This window comes from Sus scrofa, chromosome 3 (assembly GCF_000003025.6).
Source record: "Sus scrofa isolate TJ Tabasco breed Duroc chromosome 3, Sscrofa11.1, whole genome shotgun sequence".
In the NCBI taxonomy this organism is placed as follows: Eukaryota; Metazoa; Chordata; class Mammalia; order Artiodactyla; family Suidae; genus Sus; species Sus scrofa.
In genome coordinates this window covers 105503085-105525386 of record NC_010445.4, presented here as the reverse complement: position 1 = coordinate 105525386, position 22302 = coordinate 105503085, and positions in this window count along the sequence as shown.

Here is a 22302-nt window from a genome sequence, read left to right as displayed (position 1 = left end):
CTGACTGATATACTCTGTACAGGACAAGTGGGGAACATCACTAATCTTTTAACTAATAATTTTTATTACAACTTTAATCTTTATTTTAGTTAAAACTCTACAAATTTAATGTGATACCTAGTTTTCAATGGGGTTTCACATGAATTTTCCTATTTGTAGTTTATAAAACTTTGAACATAAAATTAGGATGGAGTACAGTTAACCCTATTTTATAGATTTGAAAGGTATCTTTCATGGAGTTAATTACTTATTCAAAATCAGCTATGAAGGATAGCATTGGCTTTAGTACTCAGATTTCCTTTTTCACTATGTAATAACCCTTTCATGACATGTTGCTGCATCTTTGGAGAATATGAGAATGTTGTCATGGGAAAGCTATATGTATGTACATATATCAGTGTTATTATCAGAATAATATGTACTGAAAAAATACATGGATGTTGTAAGGAAACCATTAGAAAGAAAGATCTACAAGTTACAGGGGGAAATGTCAGTTAAAGCTCAGAGAGATGGATTTTTTTTTATTAAAGTATATTTGGTTTACAATGTCGTGCCAGTTTCTGCCATACAGCAAAGTGACCCAGTCATACATATATCTCTACATTCTTTTTCTCATATTACCTTCCATAAGTGTTCTGTCTCAAGAGTGTGGATATAGTTCCCTGTGATATACGATAGGACCTCATTGTTATCTGTTTCAAGTGTAATAGTTTGGATCTACTAACTATGCATAATCCCATTCTATCCCTCTCCCTCCTTCTTTCTCTGGAAGTGAGCCTATTTATGTCCTATAGATAGGCTCATTTGTGCCATATTTTAGATTCCACATATAAGTGATATCATAAGGAATTTGTCTTTTCCTTTCTGACTTAATTTCACTTAGTATGAGAAACTCAAGTTGCATCCATGTTGTTGCAAGTGGCATTATTTTGTTCTTTTTATGACTGAGTAATATTCCACTATGTATATGTACCACATCTTTTTTTAGGATTTTATTTTTATGCTTTATAATAATTTTATTAAAGTATAGTTGATTTAAAATGTTCCTTCAGTTTCTGCTGTACAAGAAAGTGACCCAGTAATATAAATATATATACATATACATATGCATATACATGTATGTACAGACATTCATTTTTTTCTCAATATACTACCTTCCATCATGTTCTAACCCAAGAGATTGGGCATGGTTCCCTGTGCTATACACAGGACCCAACCACTTATCTATTCTAAATGTAATACTTTGCATCTACCAACCCCAAACTCCCTGTCCATTCCACTCCCTTCCCCCTTCCCCCTGGCAAACATAAGTGTGTTCTCCCTGTCCATGATCTATTTCTGTTTTGTAGATAGGATCATTTGTGCCATGTTTTAGATTCCACATATGTGATATTATATGGTATTTGTCTTTCTCTTTCTGACTTACCGCATACAGTATGAGAATCTCTAGTTGCATACATGTTGCTGTAAATGGCATTATTTTATACTTTTTAGGGCTGAGTTGTATTCCATTGTATATATGTACCACATCTTCTTAATCAGTTCATCTGTTAATGGACATTTAGGCTATTTCCATGTCTTGGCAATTGTTAATAGTGCTTCAGTGAAGATAGATATACATATATCTTTGTCACTGATAGTTTTGTCTGGATATATGCCCAGGAGTGGGATTGTGGGGTCATATGTTGAATCATCCTTGTGAACTTGGGATGAACCCTACCTGGTCATGGTGTATGACTTTTTTGATATGTTGTTGGATTCGGTTGGCTAAGATTTTGTTGAGAATTTTTGCATCTATATTCATCAAAGATATTGGCCGATAGTTTTCTTTTGTGGTGGTATCTCTGTCTGGTTTTGGAATTAGGGTGATGGTGGCAACATAGAATGTCTTTGGGAGTATTCCTTCTTCTTCAACCTTTTGAAAGAGTTGAAGGAGGATGGGCACCAGTTCCTCTTTATATATTTGATAGAATTCGCCTGTGAAGCCATCTGGTCCTGGACTTTTATTTGTAGGGAGTGTTTTTATGACATCTTCAATTTCATTTCTAGTGATCAGTCTGTTCAGGTGGTCTGTTTCTTCTTGATTCAGTTTTGGCAGGCTGTAAGATTCTAGAAAATTGTCCATTTCTTCCAGATTTCTTTCTCTTACGGTTTTTTGTATTTCTGCAGTATGTGTTGTGATTTCTCCTTTTTCATTTATAATTTTGGTTATTTGGGTTCTTTCTCTCCTCTTTTTAGTGAGTCTGGCCAGGGGTTTGTCAATTTTGTTTCCCTTTTCAAAGAACCAGCTCTTAGTTTTATGAATTTTCTCTATTATTTTTTGAATCTCTATTTTATTGATTTCTTCTTTGATCTTTATAATTTCCTTCCTTCTGCTGACTTTAGGTCTTTTTTGTTCTTCTTTTTCTAATTCGTTTAGGTGGAGGGTTAAGTTGTCCATTTGGGATCTTTCTTCTTTTTTGAGAAAGGCCTGTATTGCTATAAATTTCCCTCTGAGCACTGCTTTCGCAGCATCACATAGATTTTGAGAGGTTGTGTCTTCATTATCATTTGTTTCAAGGTATTTTTTAATTTCCTTCTTGATTTCCTCATTGACTCATTGGTTTTTTAGTAGCATGTTGTTTAGTCTCCATATAGTAGGTTTTTTCTCATTTCTTTTCCCATGGTTGTTTTCTAATTTCATGGCGTTGTGGTCAGAGAAGATACTTGAGATAATTTCTATGCTCCTAAATTTGTTAAGGTCAGCTTTGTGTCCCAATATGTGGTTGATTCTTGAGAATGTTCCATGAGCATTTGAGAAGAATGTGTATTCTGTTTTTTTGGATGTAGTGTCCTAAAGATATCAATTAAGTCTAACTTTTCCATTGTTTCCTTTAGGATCTCTGTTGCTTTATTGGTTTTCTGTCTAGAGGATCTGTCCAATGATGTGAGGGGAGTATTAAAGTCTCCTCCTATGATTGTATTCCTATCAGTTTCTCCCTTATGTCTGTTAATATTTGTTGTATGTATCTGGGTGCTCCTGTATTTGGGGCATATATGTTGATGATAGTAACATCCTCTCCTTGGATGGATCCCTTAATCATTAAATAATGTCCTTCTTTGTCTTTCTTTATGTCTTTTGTTTTAAAGTCTATTTTGGCTGATACGAGTATTACAACTCCTGCTTTTCTGTCATGTCTATTGGCATGAAATATTTTTCCCCACCCTTTGACTTTCAATCTATATGTATCCTTTGTCCTAAGGTGAGTTTCTTGTAGGCAGCATATTGAAGGTTTTTGCCTTTTTATCCACTCAGCCACTCTGTGTCTTTTAATTGGGGAATTCATTCCATTGACATTTAAGGTGATAATTGATAGATGATTATTTATTGCCATTTTGAACCTCGTGTTCCAGTTGATTCTATGGTTCTCCATTCTTCCTTTCTTTTTTTTTTTGGTTGGATGATCTCAGGTTATTATCTGCTTGAGGTTTTTTTGTTTGTTTGTTTGTTTGTTTTTCATTTTTTTTGCGAATGCAGTATTTGGTTTTGGCTTGTGGTTGCCCTGTTTTTTAAGTATACTGACCCCTTCTTATAATTGTGTGTTTTAGCCTGATGGTCCTGTAGGTTCAAACACTTCATTACTATATTAAAGTTAAGGAGAGAAACATACAAACAAACAAACAAAAAGGGTCTATTTATTTCCTAACATCCCTTGCCCACATTTTGTGATTTTGATGACTGTTTTTAATTTTATTTTGTTTGAAACATGTTCGTGATTAAATCTGTATGCTGGTTTATTTGAGTGACTGCTCTCTGATTGTGGTTTCTTCAGTCTTATTTCTTCCTCTTCCTTTTTTTTCCTTTTTCTTCCCTTTCTTTCCTTCCTTTCTTCTTGGTTTAGAGAAGCCCTTTCAATATTTCCTTTAGCCTGGGTTTTGTATTGCTGTATTCTTTTAGCTTTTGTTTGTTGGAGAAAATTTTTATTTCCCCTTCTATTTTAAATGATATTCTTGCTGGATAGAGTATTCTAGGTTGCATATTTTTTCCTTTTAGCTCTTTAAATATCTCTTGCCATTCCCCCCTGGCCTGTAGTGTTTCTGTAGAGAAATCAGCTGATATTCTTATGGAGGTTCCCTTGTAGGTAACATTCTGCTTTCCTCTTGCTGCCTTTAAGATCCTCTCTTTATCACTAACTTTTGCCATTTTTATTATTATATGTCTTGGTGTGGGTCTGTTTGGGTTCAGTTTGTTTGGGGCCCTCTGTACTTCCTGTATCTGAGCTCAGTATCCTTTAGATTTGGGAAGTTTCCAGCGATAATTTCTTCAAATATATTTTCCATCCCCTTATCTTTTTCTACTCCTTCTGGAATTCCTATTATGCATAGATTGGCCTGCTTTATATTATCCCATAGGTCTCTTATATTGCTTTCCTGTTTTTTGATTCGGTTTTCTGTCTGCTGATCTGATTGGGTGATTTCCATTATTCTATCTTCCACATCACTGATTCGTTCTTCTGCATTATTCATTCTGGTTTTTACTGCCCTTAGTTCAGTTTGTATCTCTGCAAATGAATGTTCTAGTTTTTCTTGGCTCCTCCTTATATTTTCTAGTTCCTTTCTGAGGGTGTCTGCATTACTATTCATATCTTCTCTTAATTCCTTCAGTATTTTCACTATTTCTCTTTTGAACTCCAGGTCTGTCAGACTGCAGAGATCTGTTTCATTGTTGACTGTTTTAGGTGAGTTCTCCTGTTGGTTTGACTGGGGGTGGTTTCTCAGCTTCTACATCTTGCTTGTTTTATTTTTCCTGGGGGAGTTGTACTCTCTGTGACTGCGCAGTGTTTGCCTTGTCACTGCCGTGGAATATTTCCTGAGGGCTGGCGTTGTTGGTCAGTCTTTTTTTGAGGCAGTGTGGCTTTTCTGGAGTGTTGATGGGGCTAACAGAGTCTCTATGAAGCAAAGGAGGACTTCCCGAGGGCAGACAGGACTGGGAGGTCCACACCACGATGGTAGCAGATTTCACTTGGTCATGCAGAGCTTGCTCTGGTGTTTTTAGGCTGTGGGGTTCTTGCAAGGGGTTGGCGGTGTTGGGCAGCTGTTCCTCAGGAGTGCAGCACCCCCTGGGGGCTGGAGCAGCTATCTGGGTCACTGAGAACCCAAGATGCTCTCCCCCAGGGCAGCCCAACTCAGAAGGACTGTCTGAGAATGTAGGAAGTTCTTTTCACAGTCTGGCCAAGCTTGTTGTAGCTTTTCTGGGCTGTAGGGGGTCCTGCCTGGAGCTGACAGTCCTGTGCAGCTGTTCCGCTGGAGTGTGGCACCTCCCAAGAGTGGAGGTGGCTAGCTGGGCTGCTGCGAACCCAAGAGGCTCTTCCCCAGGGCAGGCTGACTCAGAAAGACTGTCCGAGAATTAGGCAGATCTTTTCACGGCCTGGCCAGGCTTGTTCTAGCTTTTCTGGGCTGCAGGCCCTTTCTTGAGAGCTGGTGGTGTTGGTGCTGCTCTGCAGGTGTGTAGCCCCTCCAAAGGGCAAGCAGGCCAGTGCAGGGACAGCCCCTGTGGTGGTAGGCTTCAGGCAATTGCTGAGGCCAGCCCTCCCAGATGGCAGGCAGCCCCAGGTCCAGCGAGTGTATAGAGGGTGGTGGGGGCGGGGGGAGGGGATGCACTGGGGAGCACAGCTTTCTGATAGCTAGCGGGCTGGTAAGCTTGCTGTGGCATGGGGAGTATTCTATGGGGACCCACCCCTTCTCTCCCCTCCCCAACACAGGCACAGACCTGGCTCTTCTCCCAGGTTCCCTCTGATGTGGTTTACCACTTTCCCGCCCTTAGAGTATTACTCCCTCTCCCTGCCACGCTTTGCTTTCTAGTTTCCCAAGCAGTCTCTGCTCCACCCCGTCCCCCCAGTCCTTTCCTGGGGACTAACCTCTGGAACCAAGGTCTCAGTGCCTAGCCCCAACCCAGGCGTCTCAAGTTTTGGTGACTGTGCCCGTAGTTCAGATGATCCATTCGGTTCTCGATCTGCTTTTCAGAACTCCAACTTACTGCTACACTCTTCTCTGCATCTGGAGATTCCTTTGGTTCATTTGATCTTTCTCCCGAGTAGGTGACTTTCCAGGGTGCAGGATCCCTTTCTCCTCTGCAGTTCCCTTTCGGGAGCACCCGTCCAGCTCGGATTCACCTTCTCTCACTCTCCTCTTTTCTCTTGTTTTACCTAGTAATGTCACGAACTTCTTGTCATTATTGGAGTTTAGGTTCTTCTGCCAGCGATTGGTTGCTGTTCTGTGCAAGTCATTTGTCCTGTAGATGTATTTTTTTTGTTGTTGTGTTTGTGGGAGAGGGCGAGCGTGTCCCCCTACTCTTCTGCCATCTTGTCTCCTCCTATGGGGTTGTCTTTTTGTATGTTAATGGTTTACATTGCTGTGCACAATCTTTTGAGTTTATGGTTTATTTTTTTCTTTATCATTATTATACTAGGAGGTGCATCAAGCAAGATGTTGCTGTGAGTTATGGCAAAGAGCATTCTGACTGTTTTCCTACTGAAGTTTTATAGTGTCTAGCCTTATATTTATGTCTTTAATCCATCTTAAGTTTATCTTTTCTGTGTGGTATTAAAGAATGTTATAATTTCATTCTTTTTTATATAGCTGTCCAGTTTTCCCAGCATCACTTATTGAAGAGACTATTTTTACTCCACTGTATATTCTTTCCTCCTTTGTCATAGAGTTCTAGACCATAGGTGTTTGGATTTATTTCTGGGCTTTCTGTTATTTTCCATTGTCTTATATTTTTGTTTTTGTGCCTGTACCATACTGTTTTGATGACTGAAGCTTTGTAGTATATTCTTAAGTCAGGGAGCCTGGTTCCTCCTGTTCTGTTTTCTTCTTTTTGATATTGCTTTGGCAATTTGGGGTCTTTTGTGTTTCTATACAAGTTTTAAAATATTTTATTCTGGAGTTCCCATCATGGCTTAGCAGTTAACAAACCTGACTAGTATCTATGAGGACATGGGTTCAATCCATGGCCTCACTCATTGCGTTAAGGATATGGCTTTGCTGTGACCTGGTGACATGTGGTGTAGGCCACAGATGCAACTCAGATCTGATGTTGCTGTAGGTATGGTGTAGGCTGGCTGCAACAGCTCTGATTCAACCCCTAGCCTGGGAACCTCCGTGTTTCACTAGCGCAGCCTAAAAAAACAAAGAGACAAAATAATTAAATGAAGAAAATATTTTGTTCTATTTCTTGAAAAATATAATTGGTGATCTGATAGAGTTTGCATTGAATATGTAGATGGCCTTGAGTAGTATAGTCTTTTTGACAATACTGATTCTTCCAGTCCAAGAGCAAGGTATATATTCCATCTGTTTGTGTCATGTTTGATTTCTTTCATCAGTATATTATTGTTTTCAGAGTACAAAACTTTTGTCCCTTTAGGTAGGCTTATTCCCAGGTATTTTTATTCTTTTTGATGTGATGTGAAATGGTATTGTTTCCCTGATTTCTCTTTCTTATATTTTGTTGTTAGTATGTAGAAATACAGTCAATATATGTGCATTAATTTTGTATTCTGAGACTTTGCCAAATTGATTGATGTGATTCAACAGTTTTCTGGTAGCATCTTTAGGATTTTCTAGGTATAGTATCATGTCATATGAAAACAGTGATAGTTTTACTTCTTCCTTTCTAATTTGGATTCCTTTTATTTCGTTTACTTCTCTGATTGTGATGGCTAGGATTTCCAAAACTACGTTGAATAGTAGTGGCTAGAGTGGACATCATTGTCTTGTTCCTGAGATTTGTGGGAATTCTTTCAGCTTTTAACCATCACAGTGGGAATGATATTAGCTGTGTATTTGTCATATACAGCTTTTATTATGTTGATGTTAGTCCCTCAATGCCCACTTGTTGGAGGGTTTTTATCAGAAGTGGGTGTTGTATGTTGTCAAAATCTTTTTATGCATGTATTCAGAGGATCATATGGTTTTTAATTTTCAGTTTGTTAATGGGGTGTATCACACTGATCAATTTGCAGATAGTAAAAAATCCTTGCATCTCTGGGGTAAATCCCACTTGATCATGTTGTACAATCCATTTAATGTACTGTTGGATTTGGTTTGCTAGTACTTTGTTGAGGATTTTTTGCGTCTATGTTTATCAGTGAGATTGGCCTGTGATTTTCTTTTTTTGTGGTATCTTTGTCTGGTTTAGGTATCAAGGTGATGATAGCCTCATAGAATGAGTTTGGGAGTGTTTTCTCCTCTGCAATGTTTTGAAAGATTTTCAGAAGAATAGGTGTTACCTCTTCTCTGAATGTTTGGTAGAATTCACCTTTGAATCCATTAGTTCCTGGACTTTTGATTTTTGGTATTTTTTTAAATCACATTTTCAATTTTAGTACTTATAATTGGTCTATTCATATTTTCTGTTTTTTCCTGGTCCAGTTTTAGCTTGTGCCTTTACAAGAATCTGTCCATTTTATTGGCATATATTCATTCATATAGTCTCTTATGATCCTTTGTATTTTTGTGTGTCTGTTATTACTTCTTTTTCATTTCTAATTTTATTCGTTTGAACTCTTTCCCATTTTTTTTTCTTGATGAGTCTGGGTAAAGATTTATCAATTTTGTTAAGGTTTTAAAAGAACCATCTTTTGGTTTCATTGTTCTCCCTTCTTGTGTTCTTTGTCTCTGTGTCATTAATTTCTACTCTAATTTTTATGATTTCTTCTTTCTAGTAATTTTGGGCTTTGTTCTCCTTCTCCAGATATTTTAGGTATAAGGTTAGGCTGTTTATTTGAGCCTTTTCGTGTTTCCTAAGACAGGATTGTATTGCTCTAAACTTCCTTCTAATATCTGCCTTTGCTGTGTCCCATAGGTTTTGGATTGTCATATCTTCATTGTCACTTCTAAGTGTCTTAATTTCCTCTTTGATTTTGTCAATGAACCATTGGTTGTTTAGTAGCATGTTGTTTAGCTTCTAGGAGTTTGTGTTTTTTGCTGTTTTTTTTTTTTTTTCTTGTTGATTTCTAGTCTAATAGCATTGTGGTCAGAGAAAATGCTTGAAATAATTTGTTTTTAAAAATTTACCAAATCTCTGAGATATGATCTATCCTGGAGCATGTTCCATGTGTACTTGAGAAGAATGTATCTTCTGCTGCTTTGGGATGGAATTTTCTATAAATATCAGTTAAGACTATATGGTCTAGGGTGTCATTTAAGGCCTGTGTTTCCTTGCTGATTTTCTGTCTGGATGATCCTTCCATTGATGTAAGTGTGGTGTTAAAATCCTTTACTATTATTGTGTTTCTGCTGATATCTCTTTTTGTAGCCAGCTTTTAGCAGTTGCCTTATTTCTTGTGGTACTCCCATGCTGGGTGCATATAAATTTAAAATTATTTTGTCTTCTTCTTGGATTTATCCTTTGATCATTACATAGTTGTAGTGTCCTTCTCTGTCTCTAGTGATCTTCTTTATTTTAAAGTGTACTTTGTCTGAGCATTGCTCTTCCTGATTTTCTAATATTTCTGTTTGCATACAATACAGTCTTCCATCCTCTCCCTTTATGGCTTGTGTGTGTCCTTAGATCTGAAGTTGGTTTCCTTAAATAGCATATATATGGATCTTGTTTTTGTATCCATTCAGCCAGTCTATGTCTTTTAGTTGGAGTGTTTAATCCACTTGCAGTCAATGTAATTATGGATAAATGTACTTATTGCCATTTTTAAAAACTGTTTTGAATTGTTATTTTATTTCTTTTTTTTTTCTTCCTTTCCTCCTTTATTGTCTTCTCTTGTGATTTTCTGACCATCTTTAGTGTTATGTTTAGATTGCTTTTTGTTTTCTTTTCTTTTTTTCTTTTTTCTTCTTTTGGCCACCACACAGTATATGGAGTTCCTGGAGCAGGGATCAGATCTGAGCCACAGCTGTGATGGGATGGGATTCTCTGTGCTTCCTCAAATTGAATGAATTTTTCTTTTCCCATATTAGGGAATTTTTCTATTATAATATCCTTAAATATTTTCTCTGGTCCTTTCTCTCTCTCTTCTCCTTCTGGCACCTATATAATGCAAACGTTAGTACATTTAATGTCTTCCCAAAGGTCTCTTAGAGCCTCCTCAGTATTCATTCTTTTTTCTTCATTCTTTTCTATGGCAGTGATTTCCACCACAAAGTCTTCCACATAACTTATTCATTCTTCCACCTCTGTTTTCCTGCTATTTATTCCTTCCAGTGTATTTTTCAAGTCAGCTCTTGTGCTGTTCTTATTAGTTTGCTTGATTTTTAAATCCTTTACCTCTTTGTTAAACATTTCCTATAACTTGTCAACCTGTGTCTCCATTCTTTTTCAGGTAGATTGCCTATTTCCTCATCATTTAGTTATTTTCGTGTGTTTTTGTCTGTTACTGTCTCTGAAAGATATTTCATTGTCATCTCATATTGTCTATCTTTATGTTTATCATCCCCTTAACAGCAGGTATGTAGATGCAGCAACAGGTGCCAAGTCCTGGAGCTCTCATGGGTGTTATCGGCTCATGTGTACCCAGAGCATATAATGGGAGCAGTGGTATCACACTGCCTCTCCAGGAGCTGAGTGGCTTCATGAGGGATGGAGTGGCTCATGGCAAATGGATGGTTCCATGAGCCATGAGTGGCTCCATGAGGGATGGAGTCCATGAGGGAGGTGTCAGTGATTTGTAGTTCACAGGATTGCTTTGGTGGCCTGTGAGGGAGGGATAGCAGTGGCTCCTGTGACCCCTCCTGTTACCTGGTAGCTCTCTCAGGACCATTTCCTGTAGCTTGCAACATCAGCAGCTGCTCCTATGTTTCCTCTCTCTGCTGGGGAGGCTCTTAGGACTGCTCTCTGTAGCTGTGGGGCCAGGAACTGTTCTGCAGTCACTCACCTTGTTTGGCCACTCTCTCTGTAACCCAAAGGGTGAGGGCTGCAACCTAACTGTTGCTAAAAGGCTCTCTCTATAGCTGTCAGACAGGCACGTTTGGCAGTCACTCCTCCTGGTGGCCTGCTGGCAGGAGTGCTCTCTGTAGCTACCACAGATCGGAATGTGTCCTGGCTGGCCTCCTGTGGCTCCTTTGGTATGAAACATGTGCCACTGGAGCTGGCCCCTGCAGGGATGCTTGCAGGAGCCATGGAGCTTGTGCTCCTTCTCCCAGTGATTAGTTTACCTACTATGTAGCCCTAGGTTCAAGGATACTCCCCACCTGTTGCTAGGTAGCAGCTCTGCTGAGTGGCTCCTGAAGCTGATAGATAGTGCCCTGCAGCCTGAGAGTGTGGTCAGGGAACAAGGCTGTAGTGGTGGCTCCCATCCCTTTCCTCTACCACCCGCAAACAGTGGCATTTAGCCTCTAAGATGGACCTGGTTTCCTCAGCTTACACTCTCACATGCAGTTGACCTATACTTTAGTTCCTTCAGGTTGGTTCTATGTGGCCAACCCCAGATTTTTCCCATGTAGCCAGTCCCACCTCTCACTCTGCATTTGACATCTGAAGCTGAAATTTTGTGTGTGTGTGTGTGTGTGTGTCTTTTTGCTATTTCTTTGGGCCGCTCCCGCGGCATATGGAGGTTCCCAGGCTAGGGGTCGAATCAGAGTTGTAGCCACTGGCCTACGCCAGAGCCACAGCAACTCGGGATCTGAGCCGGTCTGCAACCTACACCACAGCTCACGGCAATGCCGGATCGTTAACCCACTGAGCAAGGGCAGGGATCGAACCCACAACCTCATGGTTCCTAGTCGGATTCATTAACCACTGCGCCACGATGGGAACTCCCTGAAGCTGAAATTTTATTTCCCTACACCTGCCCATGCCAGCATTCAGTTGCAGTAACACTGACTGCTTTTGGAGGATTGTTTATGTTCTAACTGCTTCACTCCAATTGCTGTGTTCTCCTCCAATATTGTAAAGTTCCTACTCTGTCCCATCTAATCTCTCTGGTGGGGGGGACTTCCCAGGGTGTAGAAGATTTTCCTCTTTGCAGCTCCCTCCTAGGGGTACCAGTTCCATCTCACTTCTTTTCTCATTTTTTTCTTTTTCTTCTTCCTGTCGTCTGTCTTTTTTTGTCCTATCCAGTTTCGTGAAGTTTTTCTTGCTCTATCAGCATCCTGAGATCTTTTGTCAGCATTCAGCAGATTTTCTGTGTATTTCCACATGTAGATGCATTCTTTATTTGTGGGAGAAGGTGAACCTCATGTCCTACCACTCCACCATCTTCCTCCAATTCCCATGTCTTCTTAATCCATTCATCTGTTGATAGACATGTAGCTTGTTCCCATGGTTTGGCTATTTTGAGTAGTCCTGCTATACACATACAAGTGCATGCATCTTTTTGGGTAATAGTTTTGTCCAGATATATGCCCGGGAGTGGGATTGCTGGATCATATGGTAGTTCTATATTTAGTATTCTGAGGAACCTCCAGAGTGTTCTCCACAGTGCTTGTGCCAATGTATATTTCCATCAACAGTGTAGGAAGGTTCCCTTTTCCCACTCCATTTGTTATTTGTAGACTTACTAATGATGGCCATTCTCATCGGTGTAAGGTGGTATCTCATTGTAGTTGATTTGCATTTCTTTACTAATTAATAATGTTGAGAATTTTTTAATGTGTCTGCTGGCCATCCATATGTCTTCTTTGGAGAAATGTCTATGTCTTCTGCCCTTTTTTGATTGGGTATTTGCTTTTTTTATTGTTGTTTGCAGTTTTGGAGATTAAACCCTCGTTGGTTGCACTGTTTGCAACTGTTTTCTCCCATTCTGTAGGTTGTCCTTTTTTTTTTCTTTTTTCTTACAGGTTTTTTTTTTTTTTTTTTTTTTTGGTCTTTTTGTTGTTGTTGCTATTTCTTGGGCCGCTCCCGCGGCATTATTGTTGTTGTTGTTGCTATTTCTTGGGCCGCTCCCGCGGCATATGGAGGTTCCCAGGCTAGGGGTTGAATCGGAGCTGTAGCCACCGGCCTATGCCAGAGCCACAGCAACGCGGGATCCGAGCCGCGTCTGCAACCTACACCACAGCTCGCGGCAACGCCGGATCGTTAACCCACTGAGCAAGGGCAGGGACCAAACCCGCAACCTCATGGTTCCTAGTCGGATTCGTTAACCACTGCGCCACGACGGGAACTCCGTTTTTTGTTTTTTTTTTTTCTGTACAAAAGGTTAGAAGTTTGATTAGGTCCCATTTGTTTATTTTTGTTTTTATTTCTGTTGGAGATGGCTACTTCTAATGCTTCATTTGGACAGCTCTGGGTATGTTCTTGTATTGGTTTAGGTAGTACGGGAGGTTGTTTTTTCTCTTGTGCCTGATCTTTATGCTGTTTGTTAGAAACAGAAAGAATCAAATATAGTAATGTTTTAAGGTCTTGGAAATCAGGAATACTAAACAATATTTTATTAGAAATATTTAGAGTGTCAGGTGCTTTAATTCACACAGCTCAGCCAGGTGTTGATCCTTAACATCAGAGATTAACACCTTGTGTAAACTTCTTTTAAGTTAGCCACCCTTGAAAATAGTCACAGATTTATCTTGGCTTGGTGAAAATATGACACAGGACAGTAAAAGAAGGTAGACTTAACTCATTTAAGCACTATGAATTGTCCTATCAAAAGTTAATTTCCACTACATTATCTCCCAATTCCTCTTGCCTTCTTTGACCCTGTTTTTTTTTCATGCCTTCCACTATAACCCTCAGCTTTGGCTTTGACTATACATGGAACAGTAGTTCTTTTAACTAAGGGATTTTTTTTTAAACTAAGGTATTTTAGTGTTGAACTAGATTTTTGAAGTATATAGCAATGATTAGTATATGGAAACAAAAATGCCTGTAGAATAGTAGGCTCATAACTAGGGTTAAAAATAATTTTCAGTTATACCAAAAAAAGCTGAAAAACATTTTTTTTTAATAGAAGAATCAATGGATTAAAAAGTAGAAAACACTTGGCGTTGGCATTGATGAGGGAAGTGAGTTGGTTCACATTGATGGATGTTGGGAGCTGTCAGCCACTGCCTGCCTCATGTCTGCCTCACTGCATCCTGGCCTAGAGAGGGTATTAGGCACGGAGAAGGGGCTAGGTTAGTCATTGCTCCACATATGAACAGATATTTAATGTCAATGTAAGGCATTTTTTGGGACACATTCATCATTTCACACATATGATAAACTGGGCAGTAGGCACGTTCAAAGTTAGACTTAGTAAGTGAAAATGGCTCCTGCCTAAAGTTCTGCTTGATGATTTCCTGCTTGAAGTCCAAGGACAGTGGGAGTATTAGAAGTGCCTTTATCTGGCGATGTCCTTCATCTGCATAACCGAAAAGAATTCCTGTGTTAGGGACCACCATTCAGATTCCACAGATGTTTGCAAGAGGCTTCCTATACAGTCAATAAATAATATTTTCTAAATATGTTAGCATAATTAGAACTCTTTTTATAGCCAAGGGAAAGTGGGCCATTTCTCTCCTTTTGTGATGCTGATCAGCCTCCTACTCAGTGATTGTAGGTCTATTGTATGTGTAGCTTCAATTGGACTAAATTTGAATAAAGTCTGTTGGGGCACTTTAGGCAGGGTTTTTAGGTAACAAGTGAATTCTTCTAAAGCAGGGCATTTGCAGTAATGGGAATTATTAGACTGTTCTAGGAGTCAGGAGACCTGGATTTTTCTCATAGAATCTATGTGGGGTTTTCATGGTGATTTGATTCTCAGATCATAATTTTTTTTGTTTTTCTTTTCTTTCTTTCATTTTTTTTTTTTTTGTCTTTTTGCCACTTCTTGGGAAGCTCCCGTGGCATATGGAGGTTCCCAGGCTAGGGGTTGAATCGGAGCTGTAGTCACTGGCCTACGCCTATGCCAGAGCCACAGAAACGCGGGATCCGAGCCACTCTGCAACCTACACCACAGCTCAGGGCAACGCTGGATCCTTAACCCACTGAACAAGGCCAGGGATCCAACCTGCAACCTCATGGTTCCTAGTCAGATTCGTTAACCACTGAGCCACGATGGGAACTCCTGTAATTTTCTTTTCTATAATTGAGGAGATAGGTTTAAGTACTCTTTAGTTACCTCCAACTAAATGGTCTAGTGATTTGTTAGATGAGAGTTAACTTCAGATGTTAGAATATGAGGTTTTTCATTTGCAGCTAGAGACTAAATTTTGGAGCCAACCAAACTTTCAAAGGCATTGTTTGCACTATGTACGATGTGTATGTTTTGGTATGTTACAAATTCATCTGTAAAACTGGCAAAATAATAGTTCCTTCCTTATAATGTTATTGTGAGGTTTAAATTATATCTTGTATTTGAAATTTTTAGCAAATAGCCAGGCTCAGGTAACACTAAATAAATATAGTGGAGATATATATATATATTATTATTAAACACTGAAAATCAACTGACAAGATAACCTTCACAGTAAGAAATGAAATGCAATGAAAAAGAATTGATTCTAAGCCTATAGTGCAGGAGAGTATCACTGACATCCACACAAAGTATAATGTAGAAAAGTCAATTTTCTGTTTCTCAGCATGTAGAACATTTAAGGTGATTTTTCTTTGGATAGGTTTTTGCTTAAGGGTGCAGGACAGGCTTACATAAGTGAATATTTCTTTAACCTTAAAAAGAACATAAATCCACATAGTTTTTGTAGTGGAAGAATGATATACATGTGTATAAGAGTATGCTTGTGTGTTTATCAGATATTATTATTTTAAATATTTTTTCAAATGATGCATATTCCCAAGTTTGAAAAAAGAAGAATCTCTCTCACCTGACCTCATATACCTATTTCTCTATAATCCCCCAAACTTCCCCCATAAAATTTAGCTATTTTTATTAATTGCCTGTGTATTTTTCCTGGTAAACTTAATTCTTACCTTTTATTTTCAGAAAAGATAGCATATTATATACCTTTATATATTTTGCTTTTTTATCTAATTTTATATTTTGTAAATCTCTGTGTATAGTGGGGCAGATTGTATTTTCCAAAAGCGCAGCAACAATAGCTTTGCATCCTGCCTTCTCTTCTTGCAATGTGATTTTGACACTCTTCCTATCCAGAGATAATTCCATGTTCCTTTTCCTTGAATGGTAATAGTCTTGTGACCATGGGGAAGTGATACTGAGATTAGCATAGGACAAAAAATGCAGTAAAACTTTCTCTTGGTTTTCTTTTTAGTATACTGCTCTTGGAACCCAGCCAAGCAGGACATTGCCCAAGTGGCTCAACTTATTTCTCACCCCACGCAGAACACTGAAAGGGTCAGATTGGTTGAAGAGGCTGTAAACTACTGGGATCAGAGTAAAGGTGGGAGGGCTCACAGAAACCAGGGCATACAGCCTAACCAAAGGCTGTAATTTCTAATTATGTGGTGGACTCCACCAAAAGGCCTGCTCATGGACCTCATAGGATGCATCATGTACAGATCACCCCTTGAACCCCCTCAGTAAGCGCCATGTATTCCGAGCACTCTAACATGTTCCCCACTCCTCTGTAGCTTGTGCTTTGTTTGTGCCTCGTTGTGCTCCTGAGCCTCTGGAGATCATGCATGAGCTCACAGTGACAGCTAACTCATCTCTGGTGTATTAAAGGAAAGTGCTTAACTTTGAACACTTCAGGGTGCTGCTCAGGGAAAATAAATAAGAGGTTCTCAGTATCTGGCTTGGCTTTGTGGGATTGAGAGAATGCATGCAGTTCTAAGACTTACTCTCTATGTAGGACAAACTTGTCTCCTCTAGATATCAGACAGCAGCTGGGAGAACCACCTAGAAACTTGGACAGAAATGTCCAGGAGGTAAGGAAGATATGAATAGAGCTATCAAAGGAGAAAAATAGGTAAAGAAAGGAACCAGAAGTAGGGGTTGCTCAGGAGAGGCTCTCCTACTAATCTGTCTCTTCAAAGAAAGCAAAAAATGGAATAAAATATTTCAGCTTGGGAAGCCAGTTCTAAAAAGGAAATTTATACTGATAAACAGATATGTTAATAAAAAACATATTTCTCAATATGACCTTATACATCAAGGAAATAGAGAACAAAGAACAACCTAATGCAAGGTAAGCAGAAGGAAGGAAATAATAAAGATTAGACAGGATATAAATTAGATACTAGAAAAGTGATAGAAAAGGTAATGAAACTGAGGTTTTTTTAAAGATAACAAAATTGACAAAACTTTTGCTATGCCAATAAAGAAACAAAGGAGAAGACTCAAATAAAATCATAAAAGAAAAATGATACATTACAACTGATACCATAGAAACACAAAAGATCCTAAAAAACTGCTATGAACAATTATATACCAACAAATTGAATAATCTGGAAGAAATAGAGACATTTCTAGAAACAAGCAACCTGCCAAAACTCAATTAAGAAGAAATATAAAACACCAATAAAGAATAAAGAAATTGAAGTGATGATCAAAAACTTACCAACAATAACAAATCCGGGAACAAATGGATTCACTGGTGAATTCTACCAAATATTTAAAGGAGAATCAATTACAGTCCATCTCAAACCCTTCTAAAAATTGAAAAGGAGAGACTACTTGAAACTGTTTATTTGTATGAAGCTAGCATTATCCTAATACCAAAGTCAGACAACGACACTAAATATCTTTTCCATCTTATTTTTAGGTAATCCACTGAACTCTTTGATAATATGATCAATTTCCAATTTGAACCATTCCTTTTTTTTTGCACTTTTGTCAGGTTTTAATTTGTTGTTTTAATTGTTTTATAAAATATTTTGAACATTTGTTTCTTATTCCATTGGAGTCATCTTCTTAATGGTTTGCCTAAAGTAGTGTGTAATTTGTGTCCCAAAAGTCTCCATGAATCTTTAAGAGATCAGGGAGTACTGGCACTTAAAGATCTTGAGAAACATCTGTTTCCAAATACCAGGGTTAGGACTTTTGATTTACTACCATAATTATGGAATTTTTAGAGGTTTGAAGAAATCATTTAAAATTTTCATTCCTTATATCTTTTCCTTATTTGATATTGAAAATTATTTGTGATATTTGGAATTTTGTGTTTCATAAAGACCTTAGAACATATCCTTCATGAATGTCATACATATAGTTGATGAAAACATATTCACAATAAACATAGAAAATTACCTCTGTTCCCTCTCTCCAAATCCCTCATACCTACCCACCCCCTTAACCGCCAGCCACATTGAACACAGCTTACATTTTTCTTTTGGATTTATATGGATCTCCTTTACATTTTTCCTCCATGTCCTTGCTTTTTTAAAACACAGTAAACTATATGAATTACTTACTTAATCCTACTGCCTCATATGCTAAGACCATGCTTATGGCTTTCTTTATTTTTTAATTGTTTCTTTTCAATTGTTTTTGAAGAGGCCCTTTGTGGTATAAAATTTTTGAGACCTTATATGTCTGAATATGTCCTCACTCAGCCCTCACAATAAATTATTGAAGGCTATAAAATTCTAGGTTCACCATTCTTTTCCTTCAACAGCTTACACATGTTATTCCATTGTATTCTTATCTCTAGTGTTCAGCTGTTAAGACTGATATAAATGTGTTACCTTATATTTGAAGGTGCTGCTTTTTTTTTTTCAGGAAATTTTTAGAAATTTTTCTTTTTTTTTTCAATATTCTTCCAGTTTTTTCTCTTTGTATTTCTACCTTTAATTCTAATAGATTGTCACCATTTTTTTTACTAATTATGTTTCCATTTTCTCTATGTATTTATCATTCCAAGACATCTATTATATGTACCTTAAATTTTATTTTGAAATTTGTTTATCTCTTTTGTCATTTATGATGACTTTTGAGAAAGTTCTTTGATTTGCTCTTCCAGGAAACAACTTTGATTTCCTAGTATCACACCTATTAAATTCTTTATATCTTTAAACCCATATTTCCATTTTGTCTTGTTTCGTGTATTCCCATTTAAAAATTTTAGATTACCTGGTCTTCTCAACCTGTCATAGGCTGTCCATTCTGTTTTCCTTTTCTCTTGCTTTTTCTCTCTCTTGAAATTGTACTTGTACCTCTCAAATATATGGTTATTCTTGCTTTTGCACTTATTTTATCCTAGTTGTCAGCTATCTTTGTTGATAAAGGATAGATAAGAGGGCCAAAACTGCAGGACATTCTAGGCTGGGCTCCACTATCCCCCTGTGTTACATTCATTAGAGGGACAACTCTGCTTCTTGGAAATGTCTCTGTGTCTTTGCCCTGACCACTGGTATTTTGCAGGAAGCTTGGTCCTTTTGTTTTATTTGCCATTTAGGTTAACAGATAAAGTTTCATCTTAAAAAATCATCAGTGTCTGCACAAAATCCAGAGTAAGTTTCAGAAAATGAACTTCTATGCCTCTGATGACCTCAATGTTGTCATGTACATGGCAGGTACTCAAAAAGCATTGAGTGAGTAAATGAGTAATCTGTAAATTCAATTCAGTTACCACAAAATTTTCTAATGATTTCTATTTTTTTCCATTACAGTTGGTTTACAGTGTTTTGTCAGTTTTCTACTGTACAACAAAGTGATTTAGGCACACACACACACACACACACACATACACATATATTATTTTTCTCACATTATTCTCAATCATGTTCTATCACAAGTGACTAGATATAGTTTCCAGTGCTATACAGTGTGATCATTTCTTTTATATTCTAAATGCAAAAGTTTGCATCTATTATCCCCAGATTCCCAGTCCATCCCACTCCCTCCCCTTCTCCCTTGGCAACCACAAGTCTGTTCTCTAAGTCCATGAGTTTCTTTACTGTGGAAAGATTCATTTGTGCCATATATTAGATTCCAGATATAAGAGATATCATATGGTATTTGTCTTTCTCTTTCTGACTTACTTCACTTGGTATGTGAGTCTCTAGTTCCATCCATCTTGGTGCAAATGGCATTATTTTGTTCTTTTTTATGGTTTAGTAGTATTCCATTGTGATATATACCACATCTTCTTAATCCAGTCATCTGTCCATGAACATTTAGGTTGTTTCCATGTCTTAGTTACTGTGAATAATGCTGCAATGAATATATGGGTGCATGTATCTCATTCAAGGAAAGTTTTGTCCAGATATATGCCCAAAAGTGGAATTACTGAGTCATATGGTAGTTCTATATTTAGATGGCCAACAAGCCACATGAAAAAATTCTCAACATAATTGATTAGTAGAGAAATGCAAATCAAAACTACTATGAGGTACCACCTCACACCAGTCAGAATCACCATCTTTAATAAGTCAAAAATAACAAATGCTTGATAGGGTGTAGAGAAAAGGGGTCCCTCCTACACTGCTGGTGGGAATGTCAATTGGTACAACCACTATGGAAAACAGTATGGAGGTACCTCAGAAAACGAAATATAGAACTACAATAAAATTTCCAGTATGGTTGTTTGGAGGAAGTTTTCAAAGTCATGCTAATATTTATATGGGATTATCAAGGCTAATCAATAGGTAGGATCACATTGAAAACAGAGAAGTGGGAGAACTTATCTTGCTCAATAATAAGATAAATTACAAAGCCATTGTAACAGAAATAGTCAGTAATTGGGTAGTAATGAACAAACAGATTAGTGGGCTAGAGATCTAGAATACAGAGAGCACTTAAAAACATTTTCATGGACATAAGGGGACTTTATATACCCATTAGTTTTATATATTTCTCTTTCCAACTATTCATAGATGTCTTCTTGTTTCTACGGGGTTTTTATTGTTTCAATTTTTCCCCTAATATGAAGGAGTTAAGTAGTAGTTTCCAAATAAGTCCCTTGTCAGTTTTAAACATGAACAATATCTTCTAAATAGATATTTTAAATAGGTCACTTTCCTTTTAAATAGGTCAAGATAATACATTAAAGGTAACTCTAGTAGACTAAGAGAGAAAGCTGAAATTTTCCAGAGAAAGGTTTTACTTGAAGATATAGAGAAGGGCACTGTTAGAATAAAAGTACCTAATTATAGAGCTTAAAGCAAATGTTGGTGAAGTGTCAGGATGAACCATAAGACTTTAGAGACATTTTGTACAGTAGAAAGCCCTTTTGAGGTGTATCCCTAGACTTTATTAAGGTGTCCTGTCACCCTCCCTTGCCTTTAGGGAATACTTGAGAGGGAAAGTTAATAATATGAGATAAGATAGTCATAAATCCCTTGCCTGGCACACTAGGCCTTCTCTCTCTCTTTTTTTTAATGATTTTAATTTTTTCCATTATAGTTGGTTTATAGCATTCTGTAAATTTCCTGCTGTACAGAAAAGTGACATACTCACACAAATATATACATATACATTCTTTCTCTTACATTTAAGGCCTTCTCTCTCTCTCTTTCTCAACTGCTCTGTTCACCACATGACTTTATACTTCAACCACACTAATTGACTATATTAGGCTATGAAAATAAATTCCAACTTACAGATTCACTAAAATCATTTTACAGATTTATTTTTCTTTTTCTGATGCACTTGTTAAAATTATAGTTGATTTACAATGTTGTGCCAATTTCTGCTATATAGCAAAGTGACCCAGCCATTCATATATACATATATATACACACACACAGACACACACACACAGACACACACACATTAATTTTCTCATATTATCTTCCATCATGTTCTATTCTAAGAGATTGGTTAGAGTTCCCTGTGCTATACAGTAGGACCTCATTGTTTATCCATTTTAAAAGTAATAGTTTACATTTACTAACTCCAAACTCCCACAGATTGCTCTTTGTTTTGTTATAATAAAGCTGATATTGGACTGCTTCTTGTCATACCTGAAACAACTGCCAAAACTGACTTTCAACTCTGTATTTCACTCAAAACTCTGTGCATGTGTGTGTATATGTGTATGTTCTCCTGTTATTGGTAGACTTGTGTCTCCCTAAATTCATATGTTGAAGTCGTAACTTCTAAAACCTCAGACCTCAGAATGTACCAAATTGGTACAGTGTTTATTTATGCTTAGTTTTCTCCTTATTTTGTAAATCCACAGTTGTCACAATACCTAATGCATGACTACATGGGTCTGTGAGAATCTGGGGAAATAACTATATGGTCCATTTTACACTTGACATCTCACAGAGGGAAGTACAACTCTCCGAAGGACAGGAAGAAGAAGGAGATTGAGGAAGAAATCAGAGAGAGACCTGAAGGCACCTGGTATTTAAGGAAGCACTAGACAGGCTGGCTGCTTTATCAGAGCCTCAGGCCAGGGGCTGAAAGTCAGAAAGGAGATCCACACGTGGAGAACTTCAAAGGACCTGGCCTGGCCTGGGGATATGTTAACGTAGAAATTTATAATTGATCCAATCTTTTCTCCCACAAGCATTCTCCCTCT